The sequence below is a fragment of the Felis catus genome, chromosome B3, assembly GCF_018350175.1.
Source record: "Felis catus isolate Fca126 chromosome B3, F.catus_Fca126_mat1.0, whole genome shotgun sequence".
Taxonomy (NCBI): domain Eukaryota; kingdom Metazoa; phylum Chordata; class Mammalia; order Carnivora; family Felidae; genus Felis; species Felis catus.
The window spans coordinates 111,698,738-111,721,270 of NC_058373.1; the positions used below are offsets into that span (position 1 = coordinate 111,698,738).

General features: G+C 43.2%; 1 long non-coding RNA gene across 1 annotated transcript; it reads left to right on the forward strand.

Moving 5' to 3' along the window:
• Positions 1-18,629: 18,629 nt before the first annotated feature.
• Positions 18,630-21,497, forward strand: LOC111561002. Its single transcript, XR_002743372.2, has 2 exons — positions 18,630-19,719; positions 20,506-21,497. It is a non-coding gene; the product is annotated as an uncharacterized LOC111561002 (long non-coding RNA).
• Positions 21,498-22,533: the final 1,036 nt, after the last annotated feature.

The window sequence follows — 22,533 nt, forward strand, 5'->3', positions numbered from 1 at the left end:
CTTTTGCTTCAAACTTTTGTGGTCTTTCAAGGCCTGCAAGGGTTTTCCTTGGGCTCAGCCTATAAAACAGAGTGCAAGTCCTTGAAAGTCACAGTCTAAATCAGTGCAGTCACAGACGGAGACATCTGGTTAGGATGGCACATAGACATGCTTAATCAGTGTTGTCTAAACTGAACTGATCAGGGTCAGTGGAAGCCCTTCTGTAGAATGGCACGGGGTACCACGTGCCCTCACTCACTCGAGATAATGGTCTTAGGAACAATTATCAGCCTAATTTCTTTTTACATCAATGTAGATTTGATGTCTAGTAATATATGTGTTGTACCTTTAATGGCCTTTTAATGATGAAGAGTATCAAAAGCATTTTAGATGTGAACCTGCACCATTAGTTTCCATTCCAGAAATCCACTGTAATTACCACAGCTGCTTCTCCTAGCCCGGCAAGAGCACTGAATTGCTGTGAACATACCTGCAGTTAATCACAATCAGCACCGAGCCAGGTCTGATGCAGGTCCAGGGCTGGTTACTGAAGGTGGAGGACAGGGTGTGCTGGGGGAGGGAGCAGAAAGAAACAGGAAGGAGTAAAGGACTGAGTCATTCATGGTCTGGAGTGTAAGATCTCTCAGAACAGGGGCTCTCTCAGCCCTGGCTGGTCCTCTCTTCTCTCTTCATGTCCTATTGGGAAAAACTAAGGATTGTTGGTAATTCTATGTTCTCCCCAACTCCATTTATGAAGATTTGGCAGGGCAGGAGAGGGTGAAGGGCATGTGATGCAGGGTGCCTAGCTGAGGGAAGTGAATCTGAATAGGCAGAACTGGAGGAGGCAGAGCACAGAGGGAAGGATCTAAGGGAGAGTGATTCTTCCCAGGGGAGGGAGGCATTCAGAGGGAATGCACAGTGAGTTGATTATTCTTTTGAATCTCTATCCTCAAGATCCGTTGTCTGTCATTCCCTGTGCCCTGGGAGGCTGACCACTGTGGATGGCATTACCCAGGCTTTCTTCCCCCTGGCTTCCAGTTGGCTTTAGCCATAGAAAGGCACTGGCAGGAGATGTGAGGGTGGAAGAAGACAGGGTCAGGGTATTTCTTCCTCCATTTCCGTCCTGCTTAGGCATTGCAATTCTGGCAGTGGTTGCATTTCTCTACAACTATAGCTTCTGTCAGGAAGCCCTTCTTCCATGGCTCCAGCTCTTAATGGGCTCTAATAACATGTTTTTCTCTCCTTGCCTTTGGACTAGGGGTGGTATAAGGCTTCCTGTTTTTGCTAGTTACTGGATACTTCAAAACCCATACAGACTCCCTTAACCCCATTCACCTCTGTGAATAGTACCTTCATTAAATTCAAAATTCCAGTTGAGTGTGCCATCTGTTTCCTGTAAGAACCCTGATTGATATAGTGAGTGTGTCAGAAATCAGCTAATGCTTTTTACCAATCCTGTTTCCTTTTCCTGGACACATAGGAAGACTAAATTTTCCATTCTTGTCTGCATTTAGGTTGAGGCTATGTGACTGTGTTCTGACAAATGGGATGATGTATAACACTGCCAAGCCTAGCCATAAAACACCACTTGCAATTGTCCCCACCCTCTTCCTCTTCGATGGTAACATTGGAAGCTATATATTTAAGGTTACAGTGTCTCAATCTGGAAGAAGTTTGGATCCCTGGGTCACTGGTTGGAGGAGAATTGCCCAACTGTATTCAACTATGATATGAGTGAGAAATATATTTATTGTGTTGTGCCATAGAGATTTTGAGAGTAGTTTTTTTTTTACCACAATGAGGGTTAATCACTTCAACTAATTCAGTGGAGGTGCTAAATGAAGAGGTCACCTAGAGCAAAGGAGTATTCAAGGCATAAATAGAAGGAAGCGTAGAATTTCCTAACTTGAGTGAGACTGCAATGAGAATTTTAACAAAGAATGTAATGTTTTGCTTTGTGAAAAGAACAGGGACTTGGATGTCAGAACTGAGGTTAAAGTTAGGCTTCACCACTTCTAGCTACATGATCTTGGGCAAGTTACTTCACCTTTTTAATTTTTCTTATCTGTAGAATTGGGAAACTAATATCTATCTCATAAAATCAACGTCTTATGTTTATAAGATAATAGTTGGCACTCAGTAAAAGTTCCTTCTTTTTCCTCTCTCAGCTGTGAATGATCAACTCACTGCCCCTAGCAATTGGTGAATAATTTCAACTTTTGAGGTACCTATTTCCTAATAATCTCTAATGGCAGAGGATAATTCACACTGTCCTGAGCATCCTGGTATGTAAATAGTTTGAATATTGACCAGGAAAAAGGGATTTCCTTTAGTCTTGGACTTAGGCACTAATTCTTTCACTTCTCTGCCCTCCAGGCCCCATCTTGAAATTTGTAGGCCACCCAACGCACCTGTCAGGTCAAGCAACATTGAATCCCTGTGCCATTTCTTACTTCATGAATGAGAGTAGATCCTGGGACTAAAGTGTCTTTTGAAAATGTAAAGATAAAGGACTCCCCTGGGAAATTTTTCATCATCAAGAAAGCTTATTTGTCTATTCATAATCCATCTATCCATAAGTCCAGAAAATATTTAGTTCCTAGTATATGTGAAAAGTACTACTAAGGCCTACGATAGATACAAAGATGGATTAGACACATCGCCCTGAAGAGCTTACATTCTTGCTGGAGAGAGGGTCATTTAATTTCATAAATAACTATATGACAGACCAGGATATGACAAACATGGAAGATCAGGTATAAAGTGCTATGAAATTCAGAAGAAGGGAAACCTCTTCTGGTTGGAGAGATCAGGGAGCATTTGAGTACATCTTCAAGGTAGGGTAGGACTTGAACATATGGAGATGACGGAAGAGACCCATGGGGAAAGAGAGGCTAATAGTTTGGCTAGAACACAGCTGCCAATAGTGGGGTTGAGGGAAACAGTTTAGAAATGTCACCTGAGAACAGATTGTGCAGAGCCTGAATTCTAGCCAAAATGTTCTTGCGGAGGGCCAAGACCGGTCATCAAAGGTTTCTGAGCATTGGAGTGGCATGTGCCCTGGGAAGGGTAGTTGTGGGAAGCTGTGTTCAGAACCTTTGGAAGCAGCAGGAGGGGGGATAAGGAGCCCCACTAGAAGACCTGCAGCCATCTAGGTAAACCTTAATGTGGGACTAAACTAGGGTAGAATGTATGGAGTGTAAAAGAATCATTACACATGCATTTATTATGTACCTACTCTATTCTTCTGTCAGCCACTCTAGGGGATGAAAACTAAGCAACATGACTCTTGCCTCCTAGGTGCTTACAGTATGACTTGAGGGATAAATCAGTCAAGGAAATTTGTCCTTTCTAAACTCATCACCTTTATGGCCACACAGCATAAATGCAAGCTGGTTTACTGTCCCTATCCACTCTGTACCCTGTCAACAGCATCCCACCTCTACCCCAGCAATACCAACGAGAAGATAGGGTATAAAGTTTTAAGATATGGTCTGCTGTCGATGCTTATTTAATAAAAATTCTATAGCACTTATGGTATGCTCTGTACTATTTTAAGAGCTTTATAAATACTGCATTATTTATTTTCATAATAATCCTATGAGGTAGGCCCTATCATCATTCCTATTTTATAAATGAGGACACTGAGGAACAGAGAAATTAAATAATTTTCCCAAAGTTATACAGCTAGTCAGTTGCAGATCTAGAGTTTAGAACCCAAGGAATCTGGCTCCAGAGTCTTACACTTAATCATTACATTGTACTGCGTCCTTGCAACACTGTTTTCCCTCTGCCAACCTGCAGTGAATCACAGCCAAAAAGGAATTACTCTTGGACCTTACTTACCCCCACTGAATCAGTTCTCTCCTCTTGGCTTGTGATGCTGTCCAAGGTCACAGTGAGCTAGAATCAGCTCGATCAACTCTGGTGCAGTCATAGTTACAGTCAATGCTGAACTTGACGGCCCCACTCAGCTGGGTAACTGGTCAAGAAGGTGGGTGAGGCAAATCAATGAATTGGTGAGGGACAGCCATCTTATGAAAGGTGGTCTTGCACCTACAGGATCTCTTAACCTCTGTTCAGAGCCATCAAGTCAGTGCTGCTGCTCACATACCACTCTGGAAGAGGCATGTATAATGGCAATTCTTAGAGCATGGGCTCTGATATTTACTACCCATGGACCCTTGGACTAAGCATCAGTTTCCCTATCCACAAAGTGGAGGTATTACATAGGAGTTTCCTTATAAAATTGTAGTAAAGAGCAAACGAGACACTTTCTGTAAAATGCTAAGCATAGTGCCTTACATGCAGCAAGTACTCAGAAAGTGTTTGCTGTTATCATTTCACCCAGTTAAGAACACACTCTTCACATGGTCTATGATGCCAGACTCAGAAGTACTCAGAAGCCGCAAGCTGCCTCTTTAGGCCTTCATTCAAGAAAAGAACTAAAGTATCCCTATAGCCTTTTGGAATGGAGGAACAAGCAATTTGGGGTCTTGCCATCCCGAGGTGTATAATATTATTATTGCATTCCATTGTGCATTGTGTGCAAGACTCTATTGAATCTTGGAGAAACTACCAGACTCTGGAACAGGATAGCCTGGATTTAAATCTCAGCTCTGCCATTTACCAGCTGGGTGACCTTGGGCAAATTCACATCTTGGAGCCTCAGTTTCATTGTCTGCAAAATGAGGTGATGATGATATCCTCCTCATAGGGTTGTTGGAGGATAAAGTGAGTTAATTATGTGAAGTCTTTACAGCCGTACTTGGCACATTGTAGATACGTAATAAGGATTAGCTATTATTATTGCATTCCTTTGTATTAAACTAGTAAATTCCTTTTCTTCTAAAAAGAGAAGGCTGGGGAAGACTTTTCTTCTTTAATGGGGATAGAGAGCCCACAAACTCCAGGATAGGAGACAAGCCAGCCCTTGATGGTGAGTTTTTCCCTCTCCTACACCTGGGAGATGGGGGAGGAACGCATGCCTTCCAAGACTGTGGGAGTTAAGCATAAGCCTGGCACAAAGACCAGGATTGATTCTAGGCAGCCACAGTGAGATGGGAGCTTCCTACAAGGAAGAGGTGAACAAGGGTGAAAGGAAAAGTGACCCCTTTTATACGAGGCTTTCAGGGCATCAGTGAATAAGGCTGCCACACCTTGATCTCTTTGGAGACAACACAGAGGTTTGCTCTGAGCTTCTGGCATTCCCTTCACCTCCGCACTGAGAATGGGGGAGCTCATCACATAAGCTTTTCAACTTAGGCAATAGTGACTTCTTTTGTCCCCTCAAGGACTCCCATACACTAAGGCTACCCACCTCACCTTGCTGAGCACCAGTTTCCTCATCTGGGAAATACTCTCATCCCAATCCTCAATGCACTGGATGATCTCTAAGTAACATCCTTCCAGATCTGTGATCCCATAAGTTTTGGGACAGTAATTCCATTAGGGGTTAAAAGGCGGGACAGATCAATGAGGGTTGGAGTGGACAGAGAAGGTTTCATGGAAGAGATGAACCTGGGAGGGTTTGTGTAGGCAGAAGGGAGGAAGTTCTGTTTTTGTTCCCATGGCCTTTAAACCTCACTCTGATGGCTGGCAATCTTTCTGAACCCACTCATCAGGCCAGAAGAATTTCTCTCCAAGGAGTCCCTGCCCACCTTCTCACTCCAGGATGTCATCCAGTCACACCAAGAGAACCAGCAAAACCTCAAACCAAGATATAAGCTAACTAAAATGTCCCTTGCCTTGAGGTCACCTGGAACAGTTTCCTTTCTGGTCAGAGGGATTGCTTTCCATTTGTCTCTCATCAGCTCTAAGCAGTGCCCAGGTCAATGGAAACAAATGTCCCCAGACTGGAAAGATTGTCTTGAATTAATTTTTTTAATGTTTATTTATTTTTGAAAGAGAGAGAGAGAGAGCAGGGGAGGGGCAGAGAGAGACACACACACAGAATCTGAAGCAGGCTCCAGGCTCTGAGCTGTCAGCACAGAGCTCCATGCAAGCCTCCAACTCACAAGCCGTGAGATCATGACCTGAGCCAAAGTCAGAGGCCTAGCCAATTGAGCCCCACAGGTGCCCTGAGATTGTCTTGAAACAAGGCTGAGGATCCTTACCAGGGCTGGATCCCACTGTTCTCTCTGAAAGAGAAGGATGGTGCTCATTCATGAGCAGAGCCTTGGGTGGAGTATATTCCCTGTACTTGGCATCCCCCCTTCCTACCATCATCTCTAGGAAGGCCCACCCAGGAAGCTGTCCTGGACACCTGCTTAGAAAGAAGCCTCTTCCTTTACATCCTACCCCCTAAAATGACTCAAACTGTCAAGCAATGCTGGCCTCATGGCCAAATCCAATTTAATGACACAAAGACCCTGGCTGTCCTTCTAAGCTAATTAGATATCCAAGAAAGGTTGGAAGGAAGGGAGAGAGATCAGACCCTGAGAAAAATGATACTTGTGAGAACATCATGGAAAGCCAGTGGGAATTAAACTTTGTGCTGTGTGCCTTTGCTCTGACCTTAATTTTTTATTCCCAGCTCTCTTTGGGGGCCCTTGTCTACCTCTTTGAAAAGCTGTACGGTGAGGTCATTCTTTATAGCAGGGGACATCTGCCTATTGCCTGCGTTAGAAGGTGACATATTTTCCTTTTCTCCTAAAGGTCAAGCTAATTTAGTCCCATGTGATAGAGTCCGGTGTGCTTGTCACGAGTGACAGCTAGGCTGTGATGGATGTCAAGTGGTTGCAGTAGCTCCAAGGCAGGAACCTGTCTCTTCTAGGTGAGCAGCCAGGGGTTTTAGCTGCTTCAGGCTGAGAGATTGAGTCCAAATGAAAGTTCAGAGGCCCATGGTAATAACTGCCCCTCCATAAGCACTCCTGATTATCAGTTTACTGCAGTTCCATCCTTCCAGTGCTCAGCTCTTTCATTGACCTCTAGAGTCACTTGGAAGCTACACCACTTCATTAACTACAGTTCTCTCAGTCTCCAGACTCTGGAGCTGCCTTCAGTTTTTCCTGGTTCGTGACATGGAGGGTTATCATTTCAGATGTTACATCCAGAGGATTCTTCAGCATCTTTTCTTCCACTGCCACCAGAATAGACTGCAGTAGGAAGCAGAGGTCTGTCTCTGGGTTTTGTTTTGTTTTGTTTTGTTTTAATTACACTTCAGAGTTAGGATCTTGGTTCCTCCCGTGTCACATTATTTTCTAAAAATGAGAGGTGATTAATGCTGACCAAACATTGTACTTCAGCAAATGAGTAATGATGCCCTCTTTCTACAATGAGAAGACTTGCTCCTCACTTCTTTATTATTCTGACCCCTCTCTTTAAGAAGAAAGCCGACAGTCACAGAATGACACAGCTGGGAGGAAGCTTAGAAATCATTCAGTGCAGCCCCTCATTTTCTAGAGGAGGGAATGAGGTTCAGAGGAGTGAAGTGACTCGGACACTCAGAAAAGATGACCTTAGAAACATGGTTCCCAGTGACCCTGCTTCTCCTCCTCAGTGGCCTGGGAAGTTAGATGTTCTTCATGTTCCTACTATTGGAGTCTGACTCTCATCTTGGAAAAATGTACAGAAAACAGAAATGATGTAAAAAAGAGAGTAATGTTTCCAGTTCAGAGTCTCCTGACAAGAAAAGCCTATTCCTTCACCAGCTCCACAGACTCTCTGCCCCTAGGTCCTTAGGTCTTCTAGGTGTCCACTTCAACATGGACTGGATCCTGGCTGGCTGTACTGGGCATATCTGGTTTTCTTCTCTCCCCACCCTGACTGGACCTCAGCTGATTAGAACAGAAAGAGACACCTGACCCTAAGGAACCCCATTCATAGACTGATCATCTGCCAATGACATGTTGAAATTATGGTTAGGTGGCATAAGGCATAGGACCTGGAAGGCCACACAGATCCTGGTACTAGGGTGACCATGTTGGGCTTTGTGCAGAAACTGTAAGCAGAAAAGGCTAGTTTTTTAAAAGAAGCAAGAGGATGGAATCAATACAGAGACACATGGGCATATGTGACCATGTTCCCCAGAAAGAAGATAGAAGGGCCATGGCTCTTGGTGATTTCTAGTATCATGAGGCTCTGCTTTACTCTATTTCCTACCCTGACTGGCATGGATTTTCATAACCTCCTATCCCTGTCCTTTATTTGTATTGGCTTTGGTCCCTTACAGCTACAACATCTCTAATCAGAACATATCTGGTACTATCCATATCTGTAAGTCTTGTTCCTCAAACCAGAAACAAGCTCTCAAAGGCCAGAGGTTTATGTCTTAGCCTTTTGAAAAACCTTTCCAAGTAACTTGTACATATGACAGCTGTTGAAAGGTTGGTCTGAAATGCTTTCTGGAAATTCAGTTTTATAGGCCCTTTTAAACATTTACTCAGTTGGCCCTAAGGACACTTTTTTTGGAGCTTTCCAACATAAAGCTCCTCAGTATTAACTATTACTATACTTGACTTTGAACAATGAGAGGGGTTGGGGTGCTGACCCCCACTCCTGTGTGCAGTAAAACTCTCAAGTATAACTTTTGACTCCCCCCAAATTAACTACTAATAGTCTACTGTTGACTGGATAAACAACACATTTTTAAAAATATCACATATCTGTGTACTGTATTCTTATAATAAAGTCATCTGGAGAAAAGAAAATGTTATTAAGAAAATCCTAAGAGGGGTGACTGGGTGGCTCAGTCTGTTAAGCATCTGACTCTCGACTTCAGCTCAGGTCATGATCTCACAGTTTGGGAGATTGAACCCCACATCAGGCTCTGCACTGACAGTGTGGAACCTGCTTGGGATTCTCTCTCTCTCTCTCTCTCTCTCTCTCTCTGCTCCTTCCCTACTCACGTGCTCTCTCTCAAAAGAAATAGACTCTTTTTTAAAAAAAGAAAATCATAAGAAAGAGAAAATACATTTATAGCACATTTTTTATCCAAAAAAATCTGCATATAAGTAGACATGTGCAGTTCAAACCCATGTTGTTCAACAGTCACATGTAATTTTATGGGAAACAAATGAATTCCAATGTGTCCTATGTAGTCCTAATTTTCCCAAACCTCTTCAACTGGCAGGCTGAGACGGGATTACAGGGATTGTAATAATACAGAAATCACTGGTTTAGGTAGCACCTCAGCCCTGAAAGGGCCCATATACTGCTTTTGTGTGCTCCAGCAGGATGTCTCACATGTGTACATGGAGAGATTGGCTCCTCCAAGGGCCACTAATGGTCCACCATCTCCCACAGATCTACCTTCAGCCTACCCTTCTATTACCTTCTTAACTCCCCATCCAGCTCTTCTCCATGCTGCTGGCAGAGTTGTCTGACAAATGTAAATCTTATCACACGATTCCCCTGCTTAACACCCACCTGTGTCAGATACTATTCGTCACCATTCCTCAGCCATTCCCAACACTGTTCTTACAAGTTGGCATTGCTGGTTTCCTGTTGGAGATGCCCAAAGTGCCAAATATTCACCTTCCCAGATTCCGTTGCAGCTAAGGCATAGGAATATGCCTTGGCTAACTGGGCTTGAGGGGAAGACTTCTGAGGGCTTCTGGGAAGCAAGTTTCTCTTTAATGAAAAAGATACAAGGGAGGAGAATTCCCTTTTACTTGCTTTCGGATGTTGTGTGTTGAAGCTGTGATGCTTGGGTCTGGACTCCCATATTGTGCTTGTGGAAAGAGCCCCACATTGATGAGTCTCTTCAGCTTTCAATTGCTGGCCTTTTTATTATATGAGAAAATTAAATGCCCTTACAACGAAAGCCACTTTTAAATGGGTCTTCTTTTGCAAAAGCAACCTGAGACATTGTCCACCGATCCCTACAGGAGACAATCCAAATTCCTTAGCATGGGTACATCAGGCCTTCACAAGTTTGCCCTGTATCTTGCTCCAGCACCATTTTTTGCCAAACCCACCCTGCGTTTCGATTCCCCAGCCACACCAAACTATTTGCCAAATGGGATGAGCTTTTAGAAACCTCAGCCTTGAGTGTCCTTCTCTGCCGTTGGTTACAGTCATCTATTATAAGACTCAACTCAAGTTGTTCTTGATCCTTCACACCTTTTGTGTGGAATGTTGCCTTCTTTATGCCCCTCTATACCTGTAAATACTTCCATTTTAGTACCTGCGACAGCTCTTCTTTGGCTATTTACATGTGTGACTGCTCTTCCAGCTCTAAGTTCTTTGGGGCACAAGAACTTGTGTATATTGATTTTCAGTTTTGTATGTCCAGTGCAGATGATCGTTAAATATTTTTTAATAAATAAATAATTGGGTGAGTGATTAATTAGTTGATTCCAATTCTCAACTTCCCTTATTAACACAATCATTTTAGGGTTTTGTTTTTGTTTGTTTTTAAGCGTATGAGTCTGTCAGCCTGTTTTAGACCCATGCTTACAAATCACCTGGGAATCTTGTTAGTGTGCAGATTATAACACAGTAGGTCTGAATGGAGCCCAAGATTCTGCATTTCCAACAAGCCCTCAGGTGATGCTGATGATGCTAGCAAAGTCATCAGGACAGCATGGCCCCGGAGGACAGGGGCTACACCTGTCTATAAGTGGATGATGCTCTAAAAAACAAGTGGAGACTTATTGAAGATAACAGATGACAAGGAACATACCTTCTATCCATCATTTCCATCCAGGAGCTTTGGTTTCCTTCTCTGGAAGTCATCTTCTTCAGTGATGGAGCTGAGTTTTTCTAGGGCTCTTATTTCTCATTTTCTCCAGCTAGAGTCCAGCCTAGGCCACAAATGTTGCTCCTTCCATACCTTTGTGACCATTGTCAGAGGCTCACCCAAGCTGGGAGAGAGAGGATGGAGCTACCAGGTGGCAGAGTACCTGGTTAAAGCAACAAGCCAAAAATGAAAGAGTTAAACCATAAATCACTCATTGCTATGGTATCAGCAAGTCTAAAACTGGAAAAGATAATGACTGGCCCTGTTCCATTTCCCCTTGTGGAAAGGCACAGCAGTCCAGAGTCAAGTGGATCAGCACAGATGTGAGGGTTGTCTTGCTCTTGAGGAAGCCCCTGAAGAAAAGGTAGTTTTTTGGATCCTGAGATTGGGGGAAAGGGATGGGGGAAGGGCTCCGAGTGGAAAAATACTGGGTACTGAGACAGTGAAGAGAGTGTCTTCAGGGTTTCCTCCCCCACGTCCATCCCTCCCTCCACTAAGGAGGATTCAGCAGAGATGGGCACCTGAAGAGGACCGCTGCTCAAGCCTCAGACAGGGAGACGGGAACAAAGGTGTCTCCCAGCTAGGAATGCAAAGAAGCCAAGAGCGTGACCAGCGAGGGGGGCCTGAGTGCTTGACTGCACCTCCCTCCAGATGCGATGGAGGCCGTGCACCGAGGCTGCTGTGGCGAGGGCAGCTTCCCCCCGGACCTGCCAGGCAAAGCCTCTGTAATTACCTATGGTCAGGACTAAAAACACACACAGGCTTTTAACCAGGAGCTAGTCTCCTCAATAGTGTTTCTCACCAAAATGTTCACTTGAAATTCATTCATATTCATTCTCCTTGCCTCTGTCTCCTTCTGTCCCCCTTTCTCCTTTACCTCCTTCCCCCTCACACCTTCCACCCCCTGTGGTCCCACTCATTCTTGTCAGCTGTATTAATTCCACGACTTAGTAGTGACAAACAACAAACATTCATTATCCCACAGTTTCTGGGAGTCAGAAATCAAGGTGCGGCTTAGGTAGGTGCCTCTGGTTCAAGTTCTCTCATAAGGTTGAAAACCATCAGCCAGGGCTGCAGTGTCGTTTGACTAGGAGGCCCACTTCCAAGCTCAATCCCATGGTCACTGGCACTGCTCAATTCCTTGTTGGCTATTAGTGGGAGGACTACCTCAGTTTCTTGCCATGGGAGTCTCTCCTTAGGGCATCTTATGACATGGCAACTGGCTTTCCTTAGGGCAAGTGAACAAGTGAAAGCACGTAAAATATCCATGTAGAAGGTATGGTCTTTAAAAAAAATTTTTTTTAAATATTTATTTATTTTTGAGAGAGAGAGAGAGAGAATGAGAGAGAGAGGAAGGGACAGAGAAGGAGACACAGAACTTGCAACAGGCTCTGGGCTCTGAGCTGTCAGGACAGAGCCCAACACAGGGCTTGAACTCACGAACTGCAAGATTATGACCTGAGCTGAAGTCGGATACTTAACTGACTGAGCCACCCAGGCGCCCCTGAAGCTACAGTCGTTTTATAACATAATGTCACAAGTGACATTCCATGACTTCTGCTGTATCTTGTTTATTAGAAGTAAATCATTAAGTCCAGCCCACATGAGAAGGTATTACCAAGGGCTTGAATACTGGAGGTGGGGGTTTGGGGGGCCTTCTTAAGGGCTGCCTACTGCAAAAGCCCAGATGACAGTCTCCTTACTTCCTGACTATTCCTGTAGCACGCTATAGAGCCTGTTCTGCCTGTAAACAAACTTTTGATTTCATTCTATTCTGTACACCTGTCTTATTACCCCAAGTGACTGAAGCTCTTCTTTTTAATGGAATCCCAGCTCCCTAGGAGTCAAGAACACTGGGTCTCATCCCTTACTTCTTTTACAGTCCTTGCTGTCCCCATCCCAGGAATAGATCTAGGATAAATATTTGTTGATTATGATCAACTCTCAACTTAAACTTGTTTAAACTTTTTCTCCTTTAGTCTAGCTTTCTGGGGCTCTGGGATTTCTGTGGAAACCTTTATATTCAGAGCCTTTTCCTGCTGAGCAAACAGACCTCGTCTGGGTCGATAATCCTTGCTGGGAGAGTGAGGCAGGGTTATTGTTTACACTACAGAGCTGTCTTCTAATGCCTTGAACATTGGAATTTAGCTACTGAGAGAATCAGGCATGATTTGGAGCCCTTTAGAGCAGAGAAAAGATGAAAGATGAGAACTGGCACTTTGTGTTGAGTTTCTTATTTAATCCTCCTAACAAATACAAGATAGAGTTTATCACCCTCACTTTCCAAATACAGAGTTTGGGACCCCACAATTAGCCAGGAACAGAGCTAGAACCTGAACCCAGACCCCAGAGTCTTTCCTTCACCCCTGCCTTATGCTTCTAGGTGTGATTTCCAGAGTGATTTACCCTCAGATCAGGGTCCCTCCTGCTGGGGCTATTTGCAGTGTCACTCTCCATGATTCCTGTGGCCCATTCTGTGTCCTGAGATGCCCCGTAATACCTGATGAATGAACTCGTCCCCCTCTGGAGTCGGGGGTGGCCAGGGGGCTTCCACACTCACTCCCAAAGGCCAAGGAGAACATTAGACGCACCTAGCCAGTACAACTGATTCCAGGAGTGGGGGAGTGGAGTGAGGCAGGGAGAAGCTGGTTTGGGGGAAGTGTGGCAAAGAAATCTTGTCAGAAGCTCTGACACCACAGGAAGAAAAGGTCACTTGAAACGTACGTGTATATATATGTATGGCTTTGCCAAGCCGACTTGTTTGCCCTTTTCTGAGGGACCTCAACAGCCGCCTCAGTCCCCTGAGTGGGACACTTGGTGGAAAGTAGTGTTGCAGGAGACATTGAGCAGACCCAGAAATGTATACAGAAAGAATTACCATAGCAGGTCTGACGCAGCTGTGATCTGAGAGGCCAGCTTGCAAGGTTGGCCTCTGGGAACTCACCTTTCGGGAGGGTTCCCACCACCTCAACTGAAAAGTGGCTCACCGTGCCTCAACTGTTTGTGCGGACAATGTGGTGTATGCTGAACAGCTGCTTTTCTTCTGAGAGTCTGGAATTTTGGGGCATGCTAAGCAGACAGTGCCTACATGAGCAGCCCCCCCGTAAAAACCTTGAGCACTGAGTCTCTCTTGAACTTCCCTGGTAGCATCATAGAGTTATGATTTGTTGCTGAGGGAATTAAATGTGTCCTGTATGACCAAAGAAACAGGACTCTTGAAAGCTCATGCCTGGCTTCCCTTGGCTGATTTTGCTTTGTATCCTTTTGCTGTAATAAATCTTAGCCTTGAGTTGATTAAATACTGAATCATGTGAGTCCTCCTGGCAAAACATTGACCTTGAGGTGGTCTTGGAGACCCCTGACTTTCTAGGAAAGGAGGAGTGGAGGCGATGTGTGGGGGCAAGAGCTTTCCCTGACTAGATGTCTATAAATCCTCTTAACTTCACAACTGTCCAAACTTCTCCCTCATGATCTTCCTCTTTCCCTCTCAGGGTCTCTAATTTTCTCCGTTCCCTCATTGAATAGTCTCATCCTTCAAAACAAATGCTTGAGGGTGTCCTCCTGTGATTCAACCTTGTTTGAGCTCTGATATGGGAGAATGAGAACAGAGCTTAGTAGTATGAAAAACTCTTCAATCCTTTAATTAATAAGTACGCTGATAAAAAAAAATACCTATAGGTTCTCCACTTAAAATTCTCCTCTCTGTTAAAATATCTGAAGTGGTGTTCTTTGAAAATGTAGATGAATGTCACCTGGAGGGGAGTCACAGAGCAGAAAGAGTATCATTTGGCACAGACACAGGAACAGGAGTCAAAGCACCAACAACCCCGTAAGGTGGTTGGGAATGTGGCAGATGTGAGGTTTTCCCCCCCACCCCAAATCTGAGTGAGAACAAGGGTCGGAGCAGGGCCAGATCCAGTAGGTAGTGAAAGCCTTTTTCACAACGTTGAATTTCAAGTCAGATGCGGGGAGATGGGGAGTCATTGGATGGTTTTTAACAGAGGACTAAGATCTTGATTATCTTTTCTAGTTCAAAGACTATATATATATGAATACCTGAATGTCTCAGACCATTTCTGAAGAAGTACAGGGCCATTTTGGAGAAATTGGTGCTGTAATTTTATGTCCTTTTATTGTAATTTCCAGGAGCTGAGAGCCATTGAGTCATCATCAGGGATCCTGCCTGGTTTGACACTGTTATTTCCATTCCTTCCTCCTTGCTTTTTTTTTTTTTTTTAAAGAAATAGAGGCCTAGTCTGCAATGAAAAACCAGAGTCCTCATTTTTCTTCTCTACATCATTGTCATTCAAATTAATTCATTTAGTGAATGGGCTTATGATTTGCACTTAGAAGAAAATTACCATTTAAATTTTTAACCAGAACAGTGGGGTGGTAAATCAACAGGAACTCATTATACCCATTTCCCAGTGGGGTGTAACCCCTGACCCAGCCACACAGCTGGGGAGAAGCCCACTGACTACAGGCTCCTTTCCTGCTCAGATACTGACCTTCTCCTATGATAAAGCTCCATTTACCCTCTGAGCAAAATTCTAGAATTGGTTGATCAACCATACTATTGTCACATACTAACACCATGAAAACAATTAGAAAATGGTATAATAAAAATCTTTCAAGAGTTGAAAGCTAAACTCAACACTTGTAATAGAATCTTCCCCTTCTGATATGAAATGATGAATCTCATTTCTTAAATATTTTATTGTGTGCCCACTATGTGCCAGGCACCATTTTAAGCACGTTACCTGTGTTATTTAATTCCCACAACCCTTTCTTTAGCAGGGACAATTATTACTCCTACGTGATAATTAATTTTCTGTGTCAACTTCATTGGGCCCTGAAGTGCCCAGATATTAGGTTAAACATTATTTCTGGTGTTTCTGTCAGTGTGTTTCTGGATGATATTAAAGTTTGAATTGGTAGACCGAGTAAAGCAGATTGCCCTCCCCAGCATGGGTGGCCTTCCAATCCATCAAAGTCATGAATAGAATAAATGTTGAGTAAGGGAGAATTCTGTTTACCTGCCTATCTCTGAGCTGGGGCATCAGTCTTCTCCTGCCTTGGACTCAAACTGGAATGTACACCTTTGGCTCTCCTGAGTTTCCAGCTTAATGACTGAAGATCTAGGGATTTTTCAGTCTCTGTAATAATGTGAGCCAATTTCTTACAGTATATCCATCAATCTTTCTCTCTTTCTCGCTCTCCTTCTCTTTCCTCCCCCACACCCTCCCCCACATCTAGAGATGTCTAGATATTGTTCAAAGAGAGAAAGATGGAAAAAAACTCTTATTCTATTTTTCTGGAGAACTCAGACCAACACACCCCATTTCACAGAATTAGAATCTAAAGCACAGAGCCAAGATTAACATGGCCCTGGTAAGAGGATCCAATCTGTCCAATTTCAGAGATCATAATGTATGGTCCAGCTCACCACATAGTAAAGAAATACAAATAACAATGAGTGTTTGATTCTTTTGTCTCTCAAATTAGCAAATACAGTGAAAAAAAAAAAAACCCTATATTGATGAGAGATGGGAAAATGGGACCACCGGTGCAGCGTTGGTGAAATATCAACTAGTACAATCTTTCCAAAAGACAGCTTGAGGATATCACAATGCAAAATGTGTAGACCCTGTCATTAGCTGGCTCCTCAAATCTCACCAGTGCAACCTGTTGCTAAGTCAAAACTGAACTTACTAGCTCTCTGCCATGAAGGAGACCACAACCTTGAAAATCGTTGGCAATGTCTCAGAACAGGAAAGGGAAAGTCAGAACTTACTGAGAATGAAAGTTTGGTTTAAAGTAAGTCTTTCAGTGGAGGTTAGGAGGAAGATGACATTTGGTTTGGATTGGGTAGGAACAATCCAGGGTTGGTGGGAACAGCAAGGTGAGGATTTTGAGGGGAGGGATTCAAAGGACCTTACGGCACGCTCTATTGATATATTTTTTAAAAGAGCTGATGGGTCTTTGGGAAGTTTCTATAATGAGCAGTCAAACCATTTGCTTGTGCAGGACAGTGAAACAAAGTCAGAGTTCTGATCAACAGGACAGAGGTGGGATTTGTTGTTCATTTTGGTAAAAATTATAATGAAGTTAAAGTAGATTTTTAAAGGTTGATGAAAAATAAAGGTCCTTTCAGGTGGTTAACTTGAATACATCACATAAATTACTGCTTAAAACTTCTTTAATGGCTTACCACAGCACCATTAATAAAAAACAACCCAAATGACCAACAATAAGGGAACTGGTTCAATAATGTGTGGCACATCAATACAATGGAGTTTGACCATTAAGCCACTAAATAAATGATTGTATAGAAATATGACTCTGCTAGTATGAATCACCACCCAGCCTAGGTGTCTTTTTCAAAAATTTTGTAGTTGTCCAGCCTGGCACTGCAGGGAAGAGCTCTCCAGGATAGCTAGAAAGGGGCAGGCTTGGTGTGGATGGGCTGTGTTCTTACTATAGGCAGCTTGGTCTAAATGAAGAAACCTCCAATTTTCCAGGATGCAGGTGATATAAAGCCCTAGTTTTGGCAGGCATGGACTCTGACCCCACACAGCTCCTGGGCAGTGAAAGAGTGCTCCCATTCTCTCACCCAGCACCTCCTGGGCAGCCTTCCCAATCCAGGACCATTCTCCTAGCTCAGTGCCTCTTGTGTTCATATCTCTTCTCTCCTCTGGAGTTCTTTTGGTCAGTTAACTTCTACACAACATTCTTGATGCTTACATGCTCTTCCTATCTATCTATCTATCTATCTATCTATCATCTATCATCTACCTATTATCTATCCATCAACTATCTAGCTATCTATCCATCCATCTATCCATCCGTCAACTATCTATCCATCCATCCATCTATCCATCTCTCTCTCTATCTATCTATCATTTATCTATCCATCTATCTTCTATCTATCTCTGTCATAGTACTTATCATACCACATTCTGATGTCTCAGTTCCTTCACCTCCCATCACATTGTTAGCAACTCTAAAACAAGGTCCATGCCTTGTTCAGTATTTCTAGTCCCTGGCATGTGGTAGTCATTCAATGTATTTTGCTAAGTAAAGGAACAGATGAATATCTCTCATTAAATCATTTGAAGAGTTATCTTTTCCTTTTGTGAACAGATCTTAAGACTATTTCTCAAGTCATTTTGTGTCAGATTTTTCCTCGATCCAGAGGCTATATAAAAGGGAAGTCCTTCTGATGGCACTTCCCAGTCTGATCCCCTGTAAAAAAAATCATCCAAATGTCCCAGCTCTCAGACTTTCCACTCGTAGGTCCCAAAGTAGCAAGACTTCTTTGTCTAAAGCATGAGGATGGTGTCTGATATAATGTATGAAAAGATATTCCCCTAGATCTGAGATGTTTACAAAGAAGTAGATTTGGGCAAGTGCACTGGGTCTTTCCTGGTTTCTCTCAGAATCTGGGATCAAATATGGGGCAACAAATTCAGCGGGGTGTGTGCTGGTGTGGTGGGGGGTAGAAAAGTTTCCTGAGGAATCTACACATCTTTAGAGAGAGAAAAGCCCTTAAAGAAAGTTGAAGAAGAACTTTGGAGAAACCAGAAAATGATGAGAAACCTGAGGAACAGGAGTTTGATTCACTTTATTCTTATTTTGTCTGGGAATATGGTAGACGGTTGATGTCAGTGAGGAATAGGTGCTTGAATCCTCTGTTTTCTTTGCCATTAGAGGAAATGACCCCTACCTTTGAATGAACTAGGGGTCCAGGATCCCGGAGGTAGAAAAGAGAGAGCAAAACACGTGCCAACACCAGTGGTGAGCACAATGCAGTAAGAGTAGTTTGAAGGGGTGCCTGGGTGGCTCAGTTGGTTGAACGTCTGATTTCGGCTCAGGTCATGACCTCACAGTTCACAAGTTCAAGCCTCGCGTTGCGCTCTGTGCTGACAGCTCAGAGCCTGGAACCTGCTTTGGATTCTGTGTCTCCCTCTCTCTCTGCCCCTCCCCTGCTCGTGCTCTGTCCCTCTCTGTCTCTTAAAAGATAAAATAAAACATTAAAAAATTAAAAAAAAAAGAGTAGTTTGGAAAAATCAGTCTTATAAACCCTCCATTGTTGTGTTTCAGGGTTGGACGTATCCTTATTCCCTCTTCAATTTCTTTCTCGGTGGAAAATGTCTCAAAAGAACAGCAAATTGAGTTGTTGGTATTGGGGCTTGTCATATAAAAAAGGGAAAGGAAATTAGGGTCCTGTCTCTCTCTTCATGACTGTGCCATTTAGGAATTTTGCTTATTAAATGGGCCTTTCTTCTATGCCCGCAGAAACTGTAGGGCTACGTTACTTTATCATTCTCCTGTGCCATCTTTCCCATCTCCCTTTGTCTCCTCCCTTTCAAAATGGTTTGGTCAGGAGACACTGAGATACTGCTCTATTTCTCATAGCACACAGAGGAATTTCTGAAGCTCTAAGAAAATCCTAACCTAGCTAATTTTTAGAAACAGCAGAAAAGATGCATGGAACATCATTGGGCACAGCCAAATGATTTAAATGAAATAACTCTGAGTTTACAATTTTCAAGAAGTAGGCTTTCATTGGCTTTGGTGTCTGCTTCTCCCTGTACGTTTGCATTTTGAGAAAGAGTCAGAATATGGAAATGAGAGGGCCTATTTCAATGAGGAAAACATTTAACTATCAGTAAAAGGAAAAAAAAAAAACTAAACAAACCCGACTACAATGGTTTAAATAAATAAGGATTGTTTTTCTCTCAAAAAGGAAGTCTGGAGATAGTCCATTGCTGGTGTTGGTTTAGAGGTTTGATGATACCAGGGCTAAGGCCATGGGGATGTCTTGGCAAGTCCCTCATGGTTGTCACATGGCTGTTCAGGCCATCATGTCTTCACTCAAGAAAGGGAAAATGCAGAAGGGACAAAAAGGTGGTACAATAGTCCCCCCCCCCCCTTAATCTGCAGTTTTTCTTTCTGTATTTCAGTTACCTGTGGTCAACCACAGTCTGGAAGCAGATGTTTCTCCTTCTGATGGATTTTTATCATCTCTCATCAACACAAGAAGAAGCAGAAGGGTGAGTACAGCACAATAAGATATTTTGAGCCAGAGAAAGAGAGACCACATTTACATAATGTGTATTACAGTATATTATTAAAATTGTTCTATTTTAATATTAATTATTATTGCTAATCTCTTATCTTAGCTGGTTTATCAAATAAAGTTTGTTATAGGTATGCAAGTATAGGGGAAAAAAACATAGTATATATAAGTTTTGGTACTATCCACAGTTTCAGGAATCCACTGGAGGTCTTAGAGCATATCCCCTGTGGATATGAGGAGACTCCTGTACTTTTTTTTTTTCCACTGGGAAAAACAATAACTTTTCAGAAGACCCTATCAGACATCGTTGCCTGGAATGATGTCACATGGCCATTCCTCCATTCAAGGAAGGCTGGGAAAAAGAGACTTTTGCCTTCCCAGCTTTGTAAGAGAGCCAGTCAGGAGAATAGCGCTGGGAGTGTCTGTTGGCTCCACCTATCTTCAGTTTTCCATGGTGGCCCCCAGCCTCAGGTTGGAACATTCTCTGCCTGTCTTCTGTTTGTGCTTCATTGTTCTCCTTGCTAGTTCACATTAGTCAGACAAACTAGTTGGCTCAGCTTTTAGACCTTGTGTATATTACCTAATGGATTTAACAGACCTTTTTCAAAATGAGAAAAGCACACACTTTTAGGGGACAGAGGTGGGAGAAGCAGGCTGGGCAAGTACATGAAGAAAAAGCTTTGGAGGAGAACATCCTCGGAGTGCCGTTTGCCTTTGAACCATGTCTGTCTAAAATACGCTATTATCACTTCCCAAACAGGTGGAAGCCAGTCCCAGTGTGAAGCAGACTCAGAAGCCTATAGCTTTGGGGCACATCAGGAAAGGCAGTCCCCTAGGGATCAATCAGAGGAGAAGCTCGGCTCCTCTACAAATCAACCTGACTCAAAACCCTCACAGGGAAATTGCTCACTCCTTCAGTGCATCATCGTAGGGCCCATTATAAAGAGTAACGAAAAAAGGACTCTGCCAGAACCCCAGAGCATGCTGGAGGTTGTGAGAAGGACCAGGTAATGTTTAAACTGATTGTGGAGAGGCTGGCTTTCCATCAGAAAGGCTTTGCAGGAGTGCGGAGAGTGGGTGGAACAGCCAGGCATTTTCTCCATCCAGGAGGCACTCTGGCACTCTCTGAGCCCGTCCGTCCACAACTCTGTAACTCATTGCTTTCCTCAGCACCAGTGGCTTCTTCACCCCAGGATCAGAATGTCCATCACCATAGCAACCTCAATAATGGCTTCAAATGAGATCTTTTCGATCCTCAAGGATGCTGATGTACATTTTCTTTCTTTTCTCTCTCTCTCTTCTTCCTTTCCTTTCCTTCCCTTCTCTTTCTTTCCCTTCCCACTCTCTCTCCCTTTGTCTTTCCTTCTTCTCTGCGAGGCAGGGCAGGGCAGTGGTGGAAGGGTAATGAAAGTCAGGGCTGAAATTAGCTGTTGAAGTTGCTACTCCAACAAGAAATGGCACATGCCTCGAGGCAGAGGATGAACAGATGGTGTGTAACTTGTACTCTCAGCCTCTTGAAGCATCTGCCCTCACACAGATTCTCAGATCCTCTCATAAGGAGAAGGGGATTTGCATTATGGCTACAGGAAATGAGAGAAATGGGATTGCTCTCCTAGGTAGAATTTTGATACATAAACAAGAAAATAAGAAGACCGTTTTTCTCTTATTGCTCTCTCTTGTGCTTGCTCGTTTTTCAGAAGCAGTCTGCTTTATGTGGAAAGATTCGACAATTCAATAAATCCAGCAAACTTTTATGGAGTGTCTTCTCTTTATTTTTATTTTATTGTTTATATCTCACCTCTTCCAACAGGAATTCCAGGCAGCTTACAATAAAGGACATAAAAGACAAGACTAATAAAATAGAAATCAGGACCAAACAAACAAACAAGCCGAAAAGCAAATATTCTAACCACTAGGGTTAACATAGTGGTAACTGGGGATTAAAATTTAATTTGAGAATCCTAAACTCAGTGACAAAAAAATTTATATTCTCATCAGTTTCTCTTGGAGAAAACAATTTTTCTCCTACTAAATCCTGAAAGACAATTCTCTTGGGGAATTTGGATTTAGTTGACATTGAGTAGTATACCCTTCTTCTTCCTCCTCCCCTTCATCATAAGCATCAGTGACATTTATTGAGAATTATTTACTAAGTGACATTTATTTCTTGACATTTATTGAATATGCTAGCTACTGTCCCAAGCACTTTAGATATACTATCTTATCCTTGAAATAATCTTAGGAGGTATGTGCTATTATTATCCTCATCATCTAGGAGGGAAAATTGAAATATAGATAAAGTCTTCTATATCATAGACTTGGTTCCTGAGCCACTGTTCCTGCCAAGAAGATATGTTCATTTGTTGAACCTAACACTTAAGGTGTCCTTAAGGACCAGGACCGGCTTGTGTCAGAGATCTTTCAGACCATTTACATGCCCCCAGGAGAGCCATGTGCTTTCTCAGGTGGAAGAACAGGGAGCTTTGCCTCAGTCAAGATGACCTAGACCTAAGCTGATGAAGCTAATATTCTCGTTCCCACTGCCAAAGTTGTTCTTATTGTGGAAGGGGATGCAGAAGGTTGATTCTGGCCAAAGTCTATTCCATCCGTTTGGAAGTAAGAACTGAGAAATCAAGGTACTTCTGAGACATATGGTCCCACCTCATGGAGGCTTAGCATTCATGACCTGCTCAAACCAGTGAGGTCTGAACCTTCTTCAAGCACTTCAGTTTCTCCGTAATGCATGGCCTGCCTCACTTATAGACTAGAGGGCAATAGATGCTTTCCG